Here is a 23,209-nt window from a genome sequence, read left to right as displayed (position 1 = left end):
GTGCAGCTGCGGAGCCGGTGCTTCTGGCAGAAGCAGCACACGGAGCCTCCCCTGGTGGCTCCTCCCCCTAGGAGCTCCAAGGACATGTCAGTCGGAGTTGGGTAGAGAGCCTGCCAGCCCCACCAATCTCCCCCCATTCCCATCCCAGCACTCGCAGTGCCTCTAGCCTGCTTCCCTGTCCCCACTCCCCCCAGAGCACCCACAGCACCCTGGCCCAAGTTTTAGTCGAGGGCAGTCGAGGTCATGGGCCATGAATTTTTGTTTACTGACTGTGACCTGTCCATGACTTTATTAAAAATACTCATAACTAAAACGTAGCCTTAGTCATTTCACTATTACTATTTTCCAAGCATTTTTCCTCTCATTGAGTATCTCTTCAGATTCTTTTTTAAATTGCAACTCCTCAGGTCGAATCTCATGTCCTATTAAATTTCTCATTTGTTTTTTAGTAGGGCTGTCAAGCGATGAAAAAAAATCAATCATGATTAATCGCACTGTTAAACAATAGAATACCATCTATTTTAAATATTTTTGGATGTTTACTACATTTTCAAAATATATTAATTTCAATTACAACAAAGAATACAAGTGTACAGTGCTCACTTTATATTTATTACAAATATTTGCACTGTAAAAAAACATTTTTCAATTCACTTCATACAAGTACTGTAGCGCAATCTCTTTATCATGAAAGTTGAACTAACAAATGTAGAATTATGTACAAAAAACTGCATTCAAAAATAAAAATGTAAAACTTTAGAGAGTACAAGTCCAATCAGTCCTACTTATTGGTCAGCAATCACTCAGACAAACAAGGTTGGTTACAATTTGCAGGAGATAATGCTGCCTGCTGCTTGTTTACAATGTCACCTGAGAGTGAGAACACGTGTGAGCATGGCACCGTTGTAGCTGGCGTTGCAAGATATTAACATGCCAGATACATTAAAGATTCATATTTACCTTCATAATTCAACCACCAATCCAGAGGACATACTTCCATGCTGATGATGGGTTCAGCTCGATAACGATCCAAAGCAGTGAGGACTGATGCATGTTCATTTTCATCGTCTGAGTCAGATGCCACCAGAAGAAGGTTGATTTTCTTTTTTGGGGATTGGGTTCTGTAGTTTCTGCAGCAGAGTGCTACTCTTTTAAGACTTCTGAAAGCATGCTCCACACCTCGTCCCTCTCAGACTTTGGATGGTACTTCAGATTCTTAAACCTTGGGTCAAGTGCTGTAGCTATTTTTAAAAATCTCACTTTGGTACCTTCTTTGCGTTTTGTCAAATCTGCTGAGAAAGTGTTCTTAAAACAAATGTGCTGGGTCATCATCCGAGACCGCTATAACATGGAATATATGCAGAATGCAGGTAAAACAGAGCAGGAGACATACAATTCTCCCGCCAAGGAGAACAGTCTCAAATTTGACACATTTTTTTAATAAGCATGATCAGCATGTCCTCTAGAATGGTGGCCAAAGCATGGAAAGGGCATACGAATGTTTAGCATATCTGGCATGTAAATATGTTGCATGCCGGCTACAAAAGTGCCATGCAAATGTCTGTCCTCACTTTTAGGTGATGTAAATAAGGAACAGGCAGCAGTATCTCCCATCAGTGTAAACAACCTTATTTGTCTTAGCGATTAGCAGAATAAGGAGGAGGACTGAGTGGACTTGTAGGATCTAAATTTTTACACAGTTTTATTTTTGAATGCAGTTATATAACCAAAATCTGCATTTGTAAGTTACACTTTCACGGTAGATAGTGCACTTCAGTACTTGTAGGAGGTGAATTGAAAAATACTATTTCTTTTGTTTATCATTTTTACAGTGCATATATTTGTAATAAAAAATAATAATATAAAGCAAGCACTCTGCACTTTGTATTCTGTGTTGTAGTTAAAATCAATACTGAAAATGTAGAAAAACATCCAAAAATATTTAATGCATTTCAATTGGTAGTCTATTAAATGCGATTGATCGTGATTAATTTTTTTGAATTAATCCGGTGAGTTAACTGTGATTAACTGACAGCCCTATTTTTTACCTAGTGAATTAGGAGTTTATGAAAGATGATGCATATACAACCCTGAAAACTGAAGTTCTCTCCCTAGGAGTGGTAGGGGCAGATGGGAAAGCGGCAACTCCAGAGGAGTGTAGGTATAGAAGACTCAAGCTTATAAAGGGAAATAACTGTTTAAGCAGGAGACGGATCCTGTATCAAAAATCCTAATTTTCATTCCCAAAATAGAATAATTCTAGGATTCCATATGCGATTTTCCAATGCTTATATTCATTCATATACTTTGTGAATCAAATTTTCCAGCATGTTAGCTTGATTGTACAGGTTGTGGTGAGGTGCCTCAGTGTTCCTCAAAACCACCACCCTGGCTCTCACCTTATCCATTGCCCTAGAATTCTTCTCTTGTCCCTTTTTTTCCTTCTTGACATCTCCCTTCAGCTTCCCCTTCCTTTAGAAACCCCATCCCAACAGATCAGCAGTTAGAAATGGAAGGGATCCATTAGATTCATTCCCTGCCAATGCAACTTTCCCGAAGTTTTACTTTTTCTCATCCACACCTCTTTTGTCCATAACCTTAATATACTGGTTTAAAATCCTTGATCAGCCTCACCCTTTAATCTTATGTATTCCACTGCACACCATATTCATGGTGCACTGGCCTATTCTTAATTCTCCTCTCCCTATCTACTTACTGAGGATGGCAAAACCACTGGGAAGACCTTCTCACCCTACAGAGACAGGCAGAGTATATAAACATAGACAGAGAAATAATTATCTATCTGAACTCATCCTGACTGATCATTTCAACCTTTGCAAATCTTGCTTAAGATTTCTTAAGTAATGAAACATCAAACATCACTGTATCCAAGCAATCACAATTATCTCATCTCCAGAAAGTATTTTTTTGTAAAAATCTGGAATTTTTGTTCTATTTTTATGGGAGATGCCATAACAGATAAAACTCCAATTATCTTTCAACATATATGTGAATCAAACATTTGTTTGTTGAGTATCTTCAGAGATTAGACACATTTTAGACTGGATGAAATTTTCACAGAATCTGTTTAGGTCTTGTTTATATCACAAGCTGCAGCCGTTTAACTATATTGATCTTAAAAAAAACAGATTTTCAGTTAAAGCAGTGCAAGCCTGCATCCTCTAAACCTGGTTTATACTGATTTAGTTTAACGAATTGTTTTATGCTAAATTGAGGTATCCACATAGGAGTTTGGACCACTTTAAATCAATTTTAAAAACACACCTTTAGTTAAAGTGGTGCAACCTGTAATATGCACAAAGCCTCAGTTTTAGACTTGGTGCCACAACATGTATTTACACATTGTGCGTTCCACAACCATGTCCTGTATATGTATTAGATCAACATACTGTTACTCAAGCCCTCTCCTCACAGAGGAAGCAAAGGGAAACACACATTCAACAAAATATTAAAAGACTAATTAGTCTGTTAACACAATGATTGATAGAAATGGTAAGTGTCAAAGGATAAGATTCAAAGGCACTGGTAGAAGTGTATGAACAAATTACTTCATCAAATTAAATGCAAAAACAAAAAAATAAAAACCCAACTGTCTCATAATAGTCAGTAATTACTAAATAAAAAGTCACATGTGCAAATACATACCTGAAAGTAAAAAAAAAAATAAATGGCTTCAGGATCTTGACCCTCTGTACTCTTAAGACAGAGCAGAACTTTTTTTTTTTAAACCAATCTTCATCTGCATTTTAGCATTTTAATTTTAACCTAGAAAAAAATAATATATAGTTATAGTCAATTAAATATCTGTGGGATTTTAAGCAAAATAAAACAATTATCTACATGGTAGAGGCCTCATATTGTTCAAAGTACAATAACTCTTCCCTTCCCTAACACATGAACTTTTAAAAGGTAGAATTATTGTAGACACAACTTGTGACCAAAATTGAAATTTCCTCCTCACAAATTCATTTTCATCTCTAGCCATTCTTATATTACCATTGCCTCCACTATAAGCAGTTTTCCCTACTCTTAATTACTAAGATCTTTAAAATCTGTTCTTGTACCAGTCAGCTAACAGCCAGTTGGTGTTTCAGTCATTCTGAGTTCCTTTGTCACTATATTGCTATGAACATTTCAGCTCAAAGTGCAGTTCTACTATGAAAAATGTGTATGACATTAGTTCCCTTTGCTCACTCAAACACACTGAAGGATTTGAGAATAAAACTAGGTTCTTTCCTTCTCATGTTATCACTAGTAAAAGATTCTGCCAAAGCAGGCCCTCGGTAATATCTGTGCAATCCTAGTGCCTTCAGTGGAATTTCACAAGTGTATTGCAATGTTGTACATAATTCTGCTGCTGGTGTGCAAGCAGGAATAGAATTCAGCTCCCTCCCCTCTAGCTCTGCAGAATGAATATAACTAGCAGATACATAAAGCAGTAAACACTATCTAAAATCAGCAGATCTCTCTGAATTACAAACAGGGAGCAAATCTGTGACATAAGGAACCACCATATTTTAGCAACATTTCAGAGCAGAATCATATTTTAATATATTTAAATATGATACATTTAATCCATGCAGATCTTTAATATTAAACTGTAAAGATTAATACTCAACTTTAAGACATTTGTGGTTTCAAATTCTTTAGAAAAATATATAATTCAACTTAAATACAAGATTTGCTCACTTTAAACATAAATGCAGTGACAACTTTAAAGAGCAATTCATAATACAAGTTCGTACTTTTAACAGAAATAAAATTATAATTCATATTTTACAATGAATGTTACTATAAAGCACAAAAGAGTCAAAATAATTACTTATTTTAAAAACTACCAGGGGTATGCATCCCAAACTCTGGGTGCCCTTAGAACACTTAACATTCAGAATCATCAAAAATTCAGATTGCTTAAATCCACTGCCCCTACAAATCAATCTGATCCCAAAACTTAATTACGAAAAAAAAAAGCGCCCTCTTTAACCCTTGTCTTCTCTCCACAAACACCTGAGGGTTTAAAAAAAAAAAAAGAACACTGCAGAGTATTCAAGTCTTTAACAAATCATGGCACTGGCAGACCAGGGATGCAGAGGGAGAGAAACGTGTTCCAAGCTCAAGAAGCCCTAAGGAAACCCTCTTTTCCACTTCTACATGAAGGAACTGATTTGAGGGTCTGCGTTCACTACAATTACAGCAGTATGATATAAGGAGATCGGTGTGCTCTCAAGTCACCTAGACTCAAACCATCCAGAGCTTTTTAAAAAGATCATTTACCAACACCTTGAGTTCTAGTCTGAAGCTGACAGACAACTAGAACATCTTGCTGAGCACGTTATGTACTCCCAAAGTAAATATCCATATAAGGAGGCTGCAGCATTCTAGACTAGTTTCAGTTGCTTGAATTGCAAGGTGTAATCCCAATACATTTCAGTAGTACTCAACTGAAATTATAAAAGCAGGTCCACATACACAATACACCACCATACCAAGTACAGCTATACACAGCTGCCACATAATCATCCATGAGTTGTTTTGGGTCTAATAAGACTCCAAAGTTGAAAAATTATTCATAAATAATAGCTGCATCCAATCAGAAGTGCTAATATAATTCTGATTTTTCCAATTGCTTCCCCTATTCTACTAAATTATTTCTGCGTGATCTAGACTGATCCTCAGCCAGCTAGTCTTCATTCACATTCCACTCTCTGTAGACATCTGGCCATCCATTCCACTACACCAGTGAAACTAGCCATAACGTAATCATTCAGCTGGGTATCCTCTGCCTACTGCAGACACTATAGCCCATATATTCTTACTAGCACTTCTAAAGGGCTCATACTACTAAGAACTATTGCTACTATCTAGCAGCACCATCTCATGATCAAGTGTCTCAAAACTAGACTATATATATATACATACATCCCTCTAATAATCATCCTGGGCATGCCTTCAATACCTTACAAGAACACCAACTAACAACACTAGTGCAGTTTCTATCGTACATACAGGTGTAAACCCAAACTGACCAGGATTATGCCAAATAAATCGGTTAGTTTTTAAGGTGCCACCAGACTACTCATTGTTTTTGTGGATACAGACTAACACAGCTACCCCTCTGATACTGGAAATATTGCCGTTCTGCTTCACCTCCACCTTCTGTAAACTCTTCCATACAAGGTAGATTCAATTGCATCCTGGCTGAGATTATCAGGGTCAAAAATTTATTTCCTTTCTATGTAGGAGTCACAACTCCATCCTCAGATAAGGAGTGCATTTTTCCATCATTAAATTGATTACACAAAATGTATTTAATTACACTTATTTAATTAAAAAGCATGTATAATACTGAAACAGAATTGTCTCAGCTAGTGAGAGCACAGGGATATTACAGTGCTAGTGATCCCTACATTCTGATTCACATAATAGCCATACAGTTCAATAACAATGATTATATCCCTTTGTGCTCTGATTGGCTACTCAGAATCCACAAAATAAACTATGCCCTCTCAACTCTGGCCCCTCCCTGTCACTCTAATGTAAACTGTGAGGTAGTATTTAATTAAGAAGTAATTACTCTTTGTTAGTGAGGACTGGATGGAGTATTCTGATGGCAACAGCTGAGCTCAGAGATTTATAATAGCTAGATGGAGTCCACAGACGAGGAAAGATCATCATCATCCAGTATAACAACTTTGGAAGTTTCAGCATGTTAATTAAGCTAAAGAGGTTTGGTTTTGGTTTTTAAGACCAGAATGTGGTTACTTACTCAATAAGTAGTAATACTTAAATATTATTTAAACACTTACGAAGTTGACAGCACAAAAAATATGCTCTATGTGAAAAGAGTAGAATGAATATAATATCTAAACACTCTTGACTCTTTGCAAGCGTACTACTGCAGCAAAAATATTACTTCCTTCTAAGGCCTGGGCTACACTAGTGCGGGGGTTCGAACTAAGATATACAACTTCAGCTACGCTATTTGTGTAGCTGAAGTTGAAGTATCTTAGTTTGACTTACCTGGCCATCCTCACGACGATGAGTCGACTGCCGCAGCTCCCCTGTCTACTCCGCTTACTTCTCTTGCTAGGTGGAGTACAGGCGTTGATTAGCAGATTGATTTATCGCGTCCAGATGAGACGTGATAAATCGATCTCCGATATATCGAACACTACCCGCCAATCCGGCAGGTAGTATAGACGTACCCTGAGGCTCATGGAGGTATGGTGTTATTCTCTTCGGTAATCTAATGAAAGCATTCTCTTCAGTGTATGAGTTGCACATAACTTTTAAATATTGGTATGTTCAGTTTAATTAAGAACTTTTTTAAAATATATTATTTCCTTAAAAATTAACACACAATTTTGGTATGAATCTCTTAGTTAAAATCCCAAACACACAGCAGAAGTCTATCTACGATTTTATTCCACACTCATCTCTTACAGCCAAACAGTTTCTGAATCCTGTATTTCTGTTTTAACATTTGTACTCTGCCCTCATTCTCCCTGGACATAATTCCTTACACAGCTTCATTAGCTTGGTTGAGTGCACAGGCTGAGGTTGCTTCCGACTTTTTTCTTAACATAAATGACAATGTTAATTGTAAGCTTTATATCTGGTATCTCCTTCTACCCTGACCCCCTCTTTACTGTGTGTTTAGATAAAATTTACCTAAAGATAGAACTGCAGAGTAAATAGACTTCTATTGAAGTGGGCCATACAGCACTTTGACTTAGCCAGCAGGAAAAGCAATCACTTCATGATACCCACTATCCACCAAACAGAAAGAAAGAACTCCATTTTTGAGATGCACTCAGGACATGTACTCCTTTGTGATTACGTATTTGGGGAAACAGATGTTATCCAAAAGAAACCTTCAGCCAGATATTCCGCACAACTGTGTTCGTATTTGCATTTGTCCATTTGACTTCCTAGCAAAAGGTGACAGAGAACAATGCTGGTTGCTGAAGTATCAGTAAAAAAATACGATATACATTTTAAAAATTGTCAACCAATGACTGTTTCCCTTAGCTTTCTATCACTTTCACTTAAGTATTTCTTATTCATTCAGGGCTGAATCCTGCTCAACTTAAACATGAGTACAGCCCCTATGGAAACCAACTGGTGCATTACCGTCAATAAAACAAGCTTAATTTGTTCCTTAAGAACAACAAATGTATCTCAGCAGACAGCTGAGAGAAGGCGGGATAGCTGAAGGAATAATTAAAACAATTACATAGTACAGACCAAAATTAAGCTGTTGTATATATCAAGGGTAAATACTGTATCAACTGATGCCAAAGAAAGCATTTTTATTGGCAGAGAAGGGCTTATGAGTTGAAAAGAGATTTTCCATCTGTTTTACAGTTTTCTGATTAGGTGATATCTGCAAAATTATCATTTTTGAAAGGAATGAGGAAAGGTGAATATAGTATGTTCTTTCTAGGGGAAATTTTAATTATAAGAAAAAATGGTGGGAGATTTAATAGTGTTAAAGCAAATGTCAGCAGGGATAAAAGACAGCATACTCAAGGGAAAGATTTCATTCTCTACATTTAGTTTTTTATTATATCATATTTTATTCATGCCAGGATTTAAAGCAATTATTTTCTGAAGGATATTTGGACTTATTTGAAAATATTTATGAAACCTGAAATACAGCAGCTGCAGAGCTTTACGCAACATAATTCAACTGAAATGTAAATCTGAAGACAGAATGGAATTTACAGCACCTTGTACATTTTTGGATATTAAAAATAATAATTCTTGAAAAGTCTCACAATTTATTTACTTGTAGTCAGGTGTTTCTAGATGTCAGACCATGTATCTTACAATTGTTAGCAAAAACTACTTTGCCTAAATTTAGAGCCTGATCTAAAGCCCTCTGAAGTCAATGCAAAGCCTCCCAATGTATTCTATGGGCTTTGGATCTGACCAGCAAAAATAAATTGTTAAAAAAATTGATCAGTGAAAAAGCAAAGACAATGCAGTTTGTATCACAAAGATTTCCATTTGCCATTGATGTGTAATGAAGATATGATACAAGATATAATATTTATAAAATGCTTTATGGATTTTAAATTGTAGAATCATAAAATATCACAACTGGAAGGGGATCTCAGGAGGTCATCGAGTCCAATCCCCTGCTCAAAGCAGGACCAATCCCCAGACAGATTTTTACCCCAGTTCCCTAAATGGCCCCTTCAAGGACTGAACTCACAACCCTTACTTTAGCAGGCCAATGCTCAAACCACTGAACTATCCGTTTCCTCAAACATATATAAATATAACTGAAATGGTATATTTTAAAATAAATGTATATGAAACAACTGGTCTTAAATGGGTAAATTTTGAATCTAGGTCTACTAGCTCTCAAGATTGTCAGAAATGAGTCTGAATTGTTGATTTATTCTGCTGAGTCAATAAAATGTGTGGTCAGACTGTTGATTTAAAATGTGTATCAATGGAATACTTTGATGTATCACCAAGTGATTTTTGTAAGAATTCATTACAAATATCTGCTGGAATTATTAGAAAACAGCAGTGTGTATTTACAATAGTTCTTTATACACTTTACATATGAACGAGGGGACTGATACAATTTCCACACTATCAGAGTGAGATAATTGTATCTTGAAAAGAATAAGGAGGCTTTTTCCATTCAAAAAGGTCACACGTAGTGATTAATACTAATCAATTTTACACTTAACTGCTAACTGTACACAAGCATATTATTATATTTTACATTATTATTAGATAGCTATGAAATACAAAGTTGCTCAAAGAGGGAGACTGAGAATATACAACCTTTTCCCCAACATGGTAATCTCTCGCAAACATTCTGAGGTGTAGCTGTGACATAATTAGATTCAAATGAAAAATAAATTAGTAAATTTTAGAATGGAATGGACCTAAAGTCAGTGCAGTCAATCATGGTCTTAAAATTGTGTTTATAAATCTAAGGAATTTTTCAAAAATTATGTTCCTATAATACTTTGAATGACAATTTTTCCAGTTACAGAAACACAGATTAAAGTGTGATCTACAAACAGAACTTGCACTGATTTACCTAAAGTCTGTTTTGAAATAGATTTAGTTAAACTAGCACAAACATGGATCTACTTAAATTATTATCTGTATTATCGTAGTTTCTAGAAGCCCTACTCATGGCCAGGACTCCACTGGTAAGCACTGTACAAACAGCAAACTTGACCTACAACTGATTTATACATTATAATTTAAAACAATCCCTTATCAAATTAAACTATATTGATATAAGCTACTTGGTAAACAGATTTAAGTCATTCCATAAAAAGTTTTGTACCAGTTTACATGAATTTTAAAACTGATTTTAGTTAAACTAGTGCAAGATTTGTGTGCAGACTAAGTCTAGGAGAAGGTTTGCTTATATTTACAGTTTAGTAACACTATGTAAAATTTACAAAACAAGCACAAGTTTTCCATCATACAAAAAGTATGTAAGTGTAGCTGAACCCTGGATATCTTAATTGCTAAGAAGACATATTTGAATTTCAGCAAACTATAAAATTTGGAGAAACAAAATAATAGTTCAGGGGATATTTCTGAATTTTGCATAATCTGAATTACAGGTGGTCTGAGTTTATCCGTATTTCATAGATCAGGTCAGCATTTCAAAGTAAGCAATATTTAAGTTATTTAAATGCATTCCTTATGTTAAAGCATTAAAATAATTTTCAGAATATTTTAATATTGCAGCTTTATACAAATAAACTCAATGCTTCCCATTCCCTCCTGTGTATTTTTTCTTACCTGTCATTCTGCAGCAGGTACCAAGTAAGGGCAGTGTTCTAACATCCTCCTCCAAAATAATGACAGCAGATTTGAAAAGTCTTTGTAGGGCTACAACTTCTTAAACCATGACATGAATGTTCTAGGGGAAGGGCAAGGAAGGTCTGTGTTTCATGTCTTTGTAAAGATCAACAAATTCAAGAAGTTTTATTCAAAGAACTCCCATCTTTTAAATCCTTAATTTAAAATTATAATATCTAAAGAGACACTGAGAATACATACATATATGCATGAAAAGGAGAACAGATAGGAAATACATTTAGCAGCAGGCATATAATTTACGCCAATTCACGCAGGTCAAAAAATTAGACCAAATTTTATTTTATCTCAGTTGATCTATATTTTGAAAGAAATTATTTCCATTGCAGTGAAGTCCTGTACTCCCGTCACTGCTCCACTAGCGTATGCAGTCTCTTCCATTTCGTAAGAATTTTACTTTATCATGATATAAGCATACATTAACTATTTAAAGCTTCTACTATAATCTTGAAAGAAAATAATTCTAAATTTGATCTGAAACAAGGATCTAAGCCAGTATGTCCAAAATAGCCACAGAAAATACACAAGCATCTTTAATAAATGGCAGTGTATGTCACAAATGCTTTATATCTTATAGGTCCATCTAGATGTGACTTACCTGACAGCTTACAAAAAAAACAAACAGAAAAAAATGAAAAATATATGTTTCAAATAAACAGTCAAAATACATATTTTGTTGGGATGGAGGCATGTGTGTGTTTGCGTTAAGACTTCCCAGGGGACAAAACCTGCACTAGTACAAAATCTGGGACAACTGATATCACTGGTCTACAATTTTTGAGAAGTCGTCTGCTTCAGAGATAAAATGTGGTATTTATTATGTATTTTGATGGCTGAATTCAAATATGACAATTAAAACAACTGATTGGCTACTGTTTCTAAGATATTTAAGTTTTTACATTTTGTCTATGTATATTGTGCATATAGTAGAGTTTTAATCATAAATTATAAACCTAGGTCTTTTCATGTGTTTACGGTTGCTTTACATGATATTTCACCTGTCCTGTTTATGTAACACTTTAAAAATCAGCAAAAGGGTTATATAAATAAAATTTATTATGAAACAAAAGGCAAAAAACTATTATGTACATAGTTTAGTCCATTCAGTGTCTACGTCAGCGCTCTTGGCTTGTCTCTTTTAGTCATTAAATGGAGCATCTCTGGTCACTGTCCAGCAATAGTCCTGCAAGCATTCATGGGCCCATTTCCCTGATAGCGTTTCTCCATTGCTGCATGTCCTGGTGAAATCGCTCGCCGTGCCTCGTCGCTCATGCTCCGCAGTTGGTGGAAAAAATCTAGATGAGAGTGCAAATATGTATCTTTAGTGACATGTTGCAACCAAGGCTTTTGTATGCCTGAGGAGGTTCCACCAACAACCGTAGTTGTCTGCCTTCTTGTTTCCGAGGAAATTATTGGCCAACTAATGGAAGGCTTTCCATGCCGTAATTTTCCTTCCCACGCAGTGCATGGTCAAATGCATCATCTCGAAGAAGTCACGAATCTGAGGACCAACAAGACATCTTCCTTTATCTAGCTTCCACTTAACCTTGGAAATTTTCCACGGAGGTACTTGGAAAGCTTCTTGTGTTTTGTCAATAGCCTTGACAAAGTTCTTTGGCAGGCAGACAGAACCAGACAACTTGAGGTGTAAGGGTGGTAAACAAAATCTTCCTCGATTCAACAGTCGGTGGCACGCCTGATTAATCGACTATTACCCCTCCCAGGCCCAATGACTTCGGAATGCCGATCTTTCTTGATGTGTGGAATCCTACTTGGCATGACTAAACCCATTTGCAGAGAAAAATCAAGCGCACACTCAACTGTTGTGTATCCAGTCTGCAGACCAAGCAAGAGAGCACAACCATCTCAAATCGCCACAGACAGCTGCCACTGATGTTGGTCATAGTTTATGCACCTTCAAAAGTTGTGTTCATGTTGTCATAGTTTCCTTCATATGGACTGCATGACGCAATGTGAATTGATGGCCAAAACATTGCCATTACCAGACAAAACAGCTTAAGTATTTGTCTTCAAATGAATCAATGAAACAGTTCCTCCACTCATCTGCTGATCGGTAATGATTGTTGAAGGGCTGCCATCACACCATCGATGTTGTTGCAGGCTACAAGATCACCTTCCATGAAGAAGAATGGGACAAGATCCCTTTGACGGTCAGGGAACATGGAAACCCTAACATCACCTGCCAGGAGATTGCACTGCTGTAGTCCGGAGCCCAACAGCTAGACTAGAGCCAATCAACAATTTTAAACATCATTTTCGTTCTCAGTGACCCAGAATTAGTAAAGTTTGACTACATTTATTTCTTCAGAAGCATTTTGGCTGTAGAGCAGTGATTCAGCCTTGGAGCACTACTAAAAGCAAGGAACAAGTGATAAAGTTAAGTCTAGATATCTTGTGAAATATTAGGGCTAGAATTTAATGACCCACGTAACATTAGAAAGAAGAGGTTGGTTCTCAGGTTTACTATTATGTTACATCCATGTACGGCCTGGCAAGCTGTGAGCTCTCAGAGTAAAATCACAACAGTTTATCATCTTGCTTTTTTTTCTATACCAATTCTGATAGAATTGCCACTATCTTTAGAATCAGAAATCAATGTTCAAACTATTTTAGAAATATTTTTAAAATGGGTGTAAACTGTTAACTACAAATTAGGAACAACTTTTGAAATCCACTTTCAAAAATCTGACCCTTCGTTTTTAGTTTCTGGAATTTGAGACATAATCACTAATATCAAGTCATAATTGAGGATTGAAAAGCATACTGATGGCAATAAAGTGAGTTTAAGTTCTGATAATAGTAAAGTAGTAATATTAGTAACATTATTATGGATCTCAAGGCATTTTGCAGATATGAATTAAGACATGTTTGATGACTTTCTAAAAGATACACTCTAGTTCAAGCACAAATAACTCTAGTTCAAGCACAAAGAATTACGTGATAAAATTCTAGAACCATAATGTCCCATTCTCACCTTAAAAGTTATCAGTCTATTAAAAAAAGGCTCAACGCAGCAATGTGGTAAGTTTTATCTCCATTTTAGAGCTGGCAAAAGCTGAAGCAACAGGACTGATTTGCCCAAGATCAACCAGCAAGTCAGTAGCAGAACTGGGAACAGAAGTCTTTTGATTCCCAGTCTGATGCCATTAACCACAAAATCATCCTTCAACCAACAGCAATTTACCATGCCTACATATGCCTTGGCAGACCACCTTTCCCAGCACTAGCCCTGAATGTATCGTCTGAAAGAGGTAAAAATACCTGATTTCCCCTCTTCCCACCCTATCACACCTAACTGCAGATCAGCTGATACCAGTTTCAAGATTAAACTATTATTTGTAAAACTGTTACCCAGACTGAAATATTTCACGCAAAAGGTACAGAACTGTTGTAAGCATTATTTGGTACTGGATATAGCACTCAACAAAATTTCACTTTCAAAATATTAGAAGTTCTCAATATAATGATCGAGTATTAGTGCGTCAAATCAATTATATAGCTCACACCTGTATCAGCCACATAGCAGAGGAAGAAGAGAGAGGTTACTCATCTTGAGCAGTGCCTGGAGTTCTTTCAGATATGTCCCCTTGTTGATGCTTCACTTCAGGTGCGCTTGTACCCTACACCTTTGATCAGAGATTTCTTGTAGCAGTGCCCATTCAGCCTGCATTTGTACCCCGCACATCCTTGTGCCCTGCGCCAAGATTCTATGGGGCTGAATAGGTAATCCACCCTCAGTACCTTCTCCACCACGAAGACCCATAAAGATTCCGAAACAGAGGGGAAGGAGGGCAGGTAGTGCAGCACCAAAGGGGGACACATCTCAAACTCCAGTTATTGCACAAGGTGAGAAAGTGTCCAAGATTTTTACCTAAGGTGTCCTCAGAATTTCTCCTTCGAGTAGTGTCCCTGTGGGTTCTCCATTTCAGGTGATTTGTGAGCAGTACCCCCATTAAGGAGGTGGCAGGTTCGGAGCAGAGTCCAACACGAATAGAGAACTGCATTGCGGGATAGCTCAGTGGTTTGCACCTTGGCCTGCTAAAGCCAGGGTTGTAAGCTCAATCCTTGAGGGGCCATTTAGGGATCTAGGGCAAAAATCTGTTTGGGGATTGGTCCTGCTTTGAGCAGGAGGTTGCACTAGATGACCTCCTGAGGTCCCTTCCAATCCTGATATTCTATGCCTACAGCAGCATCTGATCTTGCTGCAGGTTCCAAAGCATAATGATTAGACAAAATATGATCAGATGACCAAGTTGCCACCCTACAGATGTATGCAATTGGTACATCCTTAAATAAGGCTATAGATGTAGATTGTACTCTTGTGGAATGTGCTACCACTCTTGAAGGGGGCTGAACATGAGTTCTGTCGTAACAAATCTTAATACAACTGGACATCAATTTTGATAACCTGCTCTGAAGTTACTGAATCCTTGTTTTTGTCTGCAATGGATATAAATAGTCTAAGGGATCTTCTAAATGGTTTGGTCCCAACTATGTGTAGGGCTAACATCCTCAGGACATCTAGGCTATCAAATATGGTTTCCTGAGTAGTCTAGTGTGGTTTGGGGGGGTGGGGGGGAGGGGAGGAGAATCTGGAAGATGAATGGTTTGATACAAAATTCTGAGGACACCGTAGGTACAAAAAACTTAGAAGTACCTGTAGTGACACTTTCTCTCTGGTGAAGACTGTAAATGTTGTGTCTGCCATTAAGGCACCCAATTCTCTCACTCTTCAGGCAGAAGTTATTGCTATCAGGAAGACTGTCGTCTTTGATAAATCTACCAAAGAAGACCTAACTAGTGGCTAAAAAGGGTGTTTCATAAGGCAAGTAAGTACTAGGTTCAAGTCCCAGCTTGGAGTAAGATCTCTGTTTTGTGGGGAGATATTTGATAAACCTCTTAGACATCTTGCCATAGCTGGGTAAGTGAAGAATAAAAAAACCTCTATGGGTATGTGAAAAGCTTTTATGGAATTTAGAGAAAGACCCAATGTTTTCAGTTCCAATAGGGAATCCAATACCCTGGAAAGAGGAGAGCAAGTTGGCAACATCTGGTGATTGTTACACTAAAGATAATACTGTTTCCATTTTCTAGAGGTATTTCTTGTAGATTCTTTTCTACTATTCTACATGTTGTACCTCTGAAAACAAGGTATCACTATTACTGAGAACCAATGAGGAACCATGCTTGTAACCTCAAAATCTGCTGGTTGGGCTGAAGTGATCAACTGGCATCATGGGTCAGTAGATGAGCACTGACCAACAGTCTCCACAAAGGGAAAGAGATGAATCTGATCAAATAGGGATACCAGACCTGTCTTGGCCACATTAGTGCAATCGGTATGACTCTGGCTCAATTTTGTTGAGAACCTTTAATAAATGGTATCAGTGGTTATGGACCAAGAAGTCCTTTTGTCCATGAGATGAGGAACATGCCTCCTATGCATTAAGGATTGAGCCCTCTTATGGAACAATACCTGATGCATTTTGTAGTGGCTGCTACAGCAAACAGACTGACCTGCGGGAACCCCCAAGGTAAGAATATCTTGTGGAGGACTCTTCAGATCCCATTCGTAATTTAGAAAGAAATGTATGCTGACGTCGTCTGGCATGGTGTTCTGAATACCTGGGAAGTAAGAAGCTGAGATGACTGTGTTGTTGGTTATGCACCAATCCCAGAGTTCTAAAGCTACCGCACCGACATTTGGGAAAAGTGCACCTCCTTGACGACTGATATAATACATGAATGCCTAGTTGTCTGTCAGTATCTTTACTGACTTCAAATTGATTAGCGGTAGTAAGTGTAAGGAAGCATTTTTGATGGCTCGCAATTCCAAAAGTGGAGAAGCTGTTCTTATAATGATCCTTTTCCCTATACCGTATGAGGTCCCAGATGTGCCCATCCAACCCAAAAGTTAAGCATCTGATATCACTCCAGTAGGCAGAATTTGCAAGAGCGGAACACCTACACAGGGTTTGGTCAGGTCTTTACACCAACTGAGTGATTGCAGAACCCACTGGAGAACAGACAGTAACCTGACTAGACTGTGTTTGCTTGGTTTGAAAACTGAAACCATTCCTGTCGATTTTGGAGGTGTAATCAGGCATGCTGCATTACAATGACACAAGCTGACGTGTCCCAGCAGTTGGAGACAATCTCTTACTGTTACTTGAGGAATACCCTGAATCGCTGAAATGAGATTAACTAGTGTGAGAAATCTGCTCAACAGTAGATATATTCTGCCTGTCACTGCATCCAGGAAAGCTAAGAAATCTAGACATGGTAGTGGAGTCAAAATGGACTTTTTAAGGCTGATTTAAAGGCCCTGACTCTGAAACAGGGAACACATGATCTTTACTGACATCAACACTTCCTGATACAATCCACCCCATCAACCATCTAGGATGGGAGCATGAGTATACCCAAGTGACGTAGGTGAGCGGCAGCTACTGAAAGAATCTTTGAAAATATCCTATGCCAAAGATAGGCCTAAAGGGAGCACCTTGTATCGGTAGTGTTTGTTATTAGAAAAGGGTGAATAGTGACATGACAATATGCTTCTTGTAGGTTGAGAGTTGCAAACTAATCTCTTACTTCTAATGAAGGAATTATTGCTGCCAGGGTCATCATCCTGATTTTTTGTTGCTTTACATATTTGTCAAGAGACTTGAAGTCTAAAATTGACTTCCACCCGCCTTTCTGTTGATTGGATGGTTGAGACTCTCAACCAAGCCATCAAAACTGTCATTTGGTGGACATAACATCTGATTTTCATCTCTTTGCTGTGGGTTCAAAGGGTCCAGGGAAGAGGTAGTCAAACAGGTGGATCATGGACTAAATCCCGACTGCCAGACGCATTTGTATAGATCCCAAAACTTTTTATTTACTTATTTTCATTATTTTCTCTGTAGACTGGACTTTTATTATACCTTCACCAAGAAATGTGAACCTTGACAAAAAATAATTGAATATCCCTGGCCTATGGTATGTTAAATACAGGGCTTGGTATGCTCTTTGTGCAGCACCAGACCTACTAAATCTTTTATTTACAGATCTTTAAATCCCTAGGAATCACAGTGTTGCTCGAGTCTTTTAAAATGTGGAGACACACATCCATCAAATCTGCAAAGAGACTGCGACCGTGAAAGGAGATTCGACAGTACTATGAACCTCTCTTGGAAAGCCCGACAGCTATAGCCAAGATGCTCTTCTCTTAACCGCTGCCGTGGAATCAGACTGTGCAGCCTTATGTGCCCCATTCCAGGGGGCCTGAAGTAATGTCTTTGCCAGGAGATGATCCTCTTGTATAATGGATTTAAATTGGTGTTGATGTTCTTCTGCCAGATGCTCATTAAATAATATAATTTGTTATAATTTAAATAGCCATATTTGCACGAGATTTATTCCTTTCCTCCTCCTGGTTAAAGCCAGATGTAGATAAGGACCACAGATGTACTCTGTGCCACTGTACCATCTACCTCTCTACCAGTCTCCAGTGACTGAGACATCGATGTGAATGGGGTATTAGCTATACTGGGAGTTCTGTGTATGGCTGGGTTGCTCCTACATCCAAAGAAGGACCTAAAGCTTGCTCCATCATTAGGAGTTGATACTTTCTCTATTGTTTTAAATCTATCTTTGAAGGAAGTGCAGATCCTGCACTTACTGGGGATATGAGTATCATCCAGACAGCAGAGGCACTGAGAATGTCCATCACTTATTGGAATAGCCTCACCATAGGAGAGGCACCTCTTGAATGGGAGCCCAGCAGGCCCAAGAAAAACTAATGAACACAGATTTCCCCTTCTGGGGGTTAAATTAACCATATAACTGTCTCTGTGAATAAAACACTTGGCTTTTTTACAGAAAAAAGCTCAAAGGGAACAATTGTTCCAACACTGTCACTATAAGGTAATTAAGTGAGAAAAAAGCTAAATATTAGAGAACAGGCACACAGTAGACACCAAAGGGAACTCTGAAAGAACCAAAGGCAGTTTGCCTACACAGCCCCATATAGCCTCAATACCAGGCATGAGAATGTGTGCGGTGTAAATGACAAGGCAGAACAGCACTACTACAAAAATTGTCAAAGGCATATGGCTCAGGTGCACCTGAAGTGGAGCACATACAAGGACACTACTCAAAAAAGTATAGACTATACATTTAAAATAAACATATATCTGAAGCAGCATGTACAATAGACAGTGAAGTGAGAGCTAATGCTTAATAGCTACCTTTTCCTAACCTTCACTGTATACTGCCATCATGCAAAACAAGGAGTGCTCTCCAATCTTATGTTTGATTCTAGTATAATTTAGCATGCATTGTGATCCATCTTGAAAACTTCTCTGCTATGAGGGCACAGAGAGTTTTCAATTCATAAGTTTATCTCAGGCTGAGTCATAAGAGACCTGTTAGAGAAAATGAAATCTACAGCCTTCTTTAACTTGATACATTAGTTTGTTTGGAAAGTGAACAGAACATAAAGCTGTTATCAAGATTACAGCATGGTTTGTTCTTCTGACATCAGATCCCCCCTTCCCCCCCCGAGTGGTGCTAAAATAGCAAATCTTTCAATGAGCTTTATGCTTCCTTCACTCTACATTCCTATTCCTGCTCACCTTTAACAGGTTTACTCTTAAGTGGTAATTAAGACTTATTTCTGCTCCCTCTGTTGTGAAGAAAGTATAAAATCTTGTAACAGCAAATGACTAGAAAAAGCCCTATCACCACCAAGAGCTTAAATAAACTAAAATAATAGTAAATAGAGATGTCAAAACACAGTCTAAGATTGTATTTTGGAGAATGAAAGGCAAGGATTGTTTTAATCCTAACTCTGACATCACTTTTTTATTGGAAGACTTGAGAGATGTATCTAGTGAGGAACATTCATCCAGTCTGGCTCCATTTCTTTATTTGTATAAGGTGTTTTTATAACTTAAAAGGCTTGATAAAATTGGTAATACTAGCTTAATGGCTTTTGCCTTGAAATAATTTATAAGGAATTTTAAACCCATGAGAGCTCTTTGTTGCCACATTCCATTTATCTACATTTTTGTATAATTGGGATGTGGTAATCAGTTCAATTTATATTTCCTATTTAACTGAGTCTATCCCTTACTGAGAATGATGTCACACTATTGGTTACTGGCAGAAACTCAAGGTTTATAGGAATGGGAGAATTAAAAGAATATACCTTAGTTTTTCCATACCTATAACTCTGAAGGAGGCATTTTTCTGCCAAAGCAATTTTATAACTGTATTTCTTCTTGTTCTGGAAGTCACCAATTACAGCTTCTACCATATCAATGCTATTGCAGAGGTGGGTAGAATTCCAAGGAGCACTTCTGCTGGGACAGTCGTAAGAACAGCGCAGTGGCAACAGGGCTGTGCAGTATCTTTTTCTATAAAGAAGTGAAGAGTTCTCTAAAATGGTATTAACATTCTACTTTTCTATAGAACAGACATGTCCAATTTCACATGTTCTGATTTCAGCCCTTTGACTTACAGCATGGTCCCAGGCTGTGTCTTCATATCTCCCTTATATGTCACCATTCTTGACTCACTTCACTATCATCCATGAAGAAAGAAGAAAGTAGTACTGTTAACATCACAAGATTACAAAAGCACCAGAAGCACTGACAATGGTCATACCGTACTATAGTTTTGTGACCAATTTGACTTTTATTTGCTAGGTATTTGGTTTACTAATTATAATCCTCATCATTTGCCAAACCAGGAAACCAACATAACTTTTATTAAGTATACAACTTGTAGTTTATGCAACGTTTCAGCACCACGTAATATTAAAATAAAGTAAAAATTCATTAGAATTATGAAAAATAAGTTGACTCTCTTTTCAAGTGTTCATGAAATGTTCATCTAGACAGGTCTGTTTGTTGACAAAACAAATTTCAGTGAGAAGAAGATATGAGAAATCTCTAGTTGCCCCATTTTGCCCTGTAATGAGTAATACCCTTTAAATAACTCGTTTCCTTCTTCATAGCTGAAGAACAGCTTAATTAAAGCCTAAATGAGCCAATCACCATAGCATACCGTATATATGTTTATTTATTCTGTGTACATTAAATGCACATGTAAATAAACATTCTAAAATTTTGAAGAATTTTACACAGATAAAGTTTATGAAGAGATGGATCAGCTTAGTCTGGGCTAGGTTTTTTTTGTTTGCTTGCTTGATTTTTTAATTTTTGACTTCCAGATTTTTAAGGCAATGAGGGGGAGATAGAGACTGAAAAAATGATAGTCAAATCTAATCTCTCTAAGTATCCTATGAGGCAGTGAAGAGATCTCACCTACTACTTTTAATTAGAATTGTCATTTTATATTCTGTAGCTCAATTCTTGTGCATTCAAACATAAATTTGGGAGCTCATTAGCATAATTAAAGTTCAGAACTCTTATAATGAAGTTAAAGCATAGACTTTTAGGGATTACAGCACACCAAAGCCTCTCACAACCCCTCTTTTTAACCTCAATTAACAGGTTAAAATAAAAGATACATATACTCACACAAGGTATAATACAGATACACACAAAGAATACATAGGTGGAGGTAATATCCTGCAAGACCATATGATAAAACTGTATTTACCATGCACTTTGACCTCCTCTTCTTCAGCTGACCACTAATCAACTTCTGCTGGTTTACTACTCCAACTCTCTGAATTACATAATAAACAACAACCTAGTTCTTATATAGTGCTTTTCATCAGCAGATCTCAGAGCGCTTTACAGACCAGGTCACAGTATCATTATCCCCCATTTTACAAATAGGAAAATGGAGGCACCTAGACAAGAAATGACTTGCCTTAGGTGACTAGAAAGCCAGTGGCTGAGCTGGTAACAAAACCCAGGTCTCCTGAGTCTCATGCTGTATCCACTAGGCCATGTTGCCTTTCTGCATAGCAGATACCATTTTTATTTTTGAAGCCAGCTTTCCAAAAAAACTGTGTCCTTCTCCCAAAATATAGTAGCCTCCCTCCCCACCATCCTGTTATACTGATTTAAGGCTCAAGACACTCTATATTCAATGCCAGACCAGTAAAAGATTTAAGGCTCTGATGTGTCACAAAAACGTAGTATCAATGGGAAAAAAAAGATACCAACTTTCAAATGGGATACACCACTTGATTCTGTTGCCTTAGAAAGTCCCCAAAATATCCAATTTTTAGAGAGATGTTATGAAAAAAGCTTTTTAAGTAATGTTCAGGTTCATTAAATGTATTCATTATAATTCTTCCCTTCTTCCAAGTCTTAGAAACAATTATATATGAGAATATATAATTACTCCCAGATGCAAGATCTACATTAAGACACTGATTCTGCAAACACACATATACAAAACTTTCCTACTATAGTAAAGTTGAGCATAGTCTAAATGTTTACAGGACTGGGGCCTAAGATTATGATCACATATCAGTAATTTAAGGATAAAAACATTACAAGAGTGCTGTAATTATCCCAAAGCAAGTGTTACAAACCCTGAAAAGTCAGAGTTAGGAGTAAACTTTAAAGAAATCCAACATATTAAAGCACACAATTGCACAATTAAGGCACCTAAACAACCTTAGCTCTGATCCATAATGATGCCGTGAGGGGAAAAAAATACAAACAATCCTCATCTATTCTTAAAATCTGTTATTTAATCTGAGACTAGAAACAGTGAATATAAATGAATCACAATATTCAGTTAAGTACAAACATCACTTAAATTCAATTGTTTTCTGATTTCTGACATTGCTCTGCTTGATACCCCCCCCATTTCAAAGCTTGCTTATATTACTATAGATGACATTGTACTGCCTGAGATGTTGACATAATTAGCTGCAATTTTACCCCCCAGGTTCACTTTCAGACTTAAGAATGGTCACTGGACCTCTTGATTTCAACTCTCTTGGTACACCAGTTGGTAAACCCTTTTTATAATGAATAATCCCATTGCAATATAAAGTGGCATTTCCCAATAAAACAAAATGAAAGAGCCAACTACTATGGCATATGACATCTCATAAACCCATCAAAATATGAAAGTTTACTATTCCCCCCCCCCAATATATTTCATATAGACTAGTTTTATGCAGTGGATCATCCTAGCCCACACAGCATCTTCAATTATTTTCTCACTTCTAAAAGGTGAAAGTGACTGCACTCAAACTGTAGTTTGTGATTATATATCTGAGTTCTCCAAATTACAGTACAAAATCATTGATTTAAAATCATCTTTTGCACTGGTACTTTTAGTTGTTTTCCTAAAGAAAGGTTCCTTCTCCCTTGTC

General features: G+C 37.2%; 1 protein-coding gene across 3 annotated transcripts in view; it reads right to left on the bottom strand.

The window, feature by feature from the left end:
* PSPC1 (paraspeckle component 1) overlaps positions 1-23,209 on the bottom strand; it is a 121,788-nt gene that overhangs the window by 26,400 nt on the left and 72,179 nt on the right. The window contains exons 7-8 of one of the 3 annotated variants that reach the window (XR_012655049.1): positions 10,813-10,933; positions 3,667-3,786 (exon numbers count right to left, since the gene is read on the bottom strand). The exons of 1 other annotated variant lie outside the window; for it this stretch is intronic. The gene's annotated coding sequence lies outside the window, so the exon portion shown is untranslated. The remainder of the gene's footprint in view (positions 1-3,666; positions 3,787-10,812; positions 10,934-23,209) is intronic. One more of the 3 variants, XR_012655048.1, reaches the window with a different exon arrangement.

Source organism: Chelonoidis abingdonii, chromosome 1 (assembly GCF_003597395.2).
Source record: "Chelonoidis abingdonii isolate Lonesome George chromosome 1, CheloAbing_2.0, whole genome shotgun sequence".
Taxonomy (NCBI): domain Eukaryota; kingdom Metazoa; phylum Chordata; order Testudines; family Testudinidae; genus Chelonoidis; species Chelonoidis abingdonii.
Note: the sequence above shows the minus strand (reverse complement) of the source record. Positions and strands in the feature narration are given on the sequence as shown.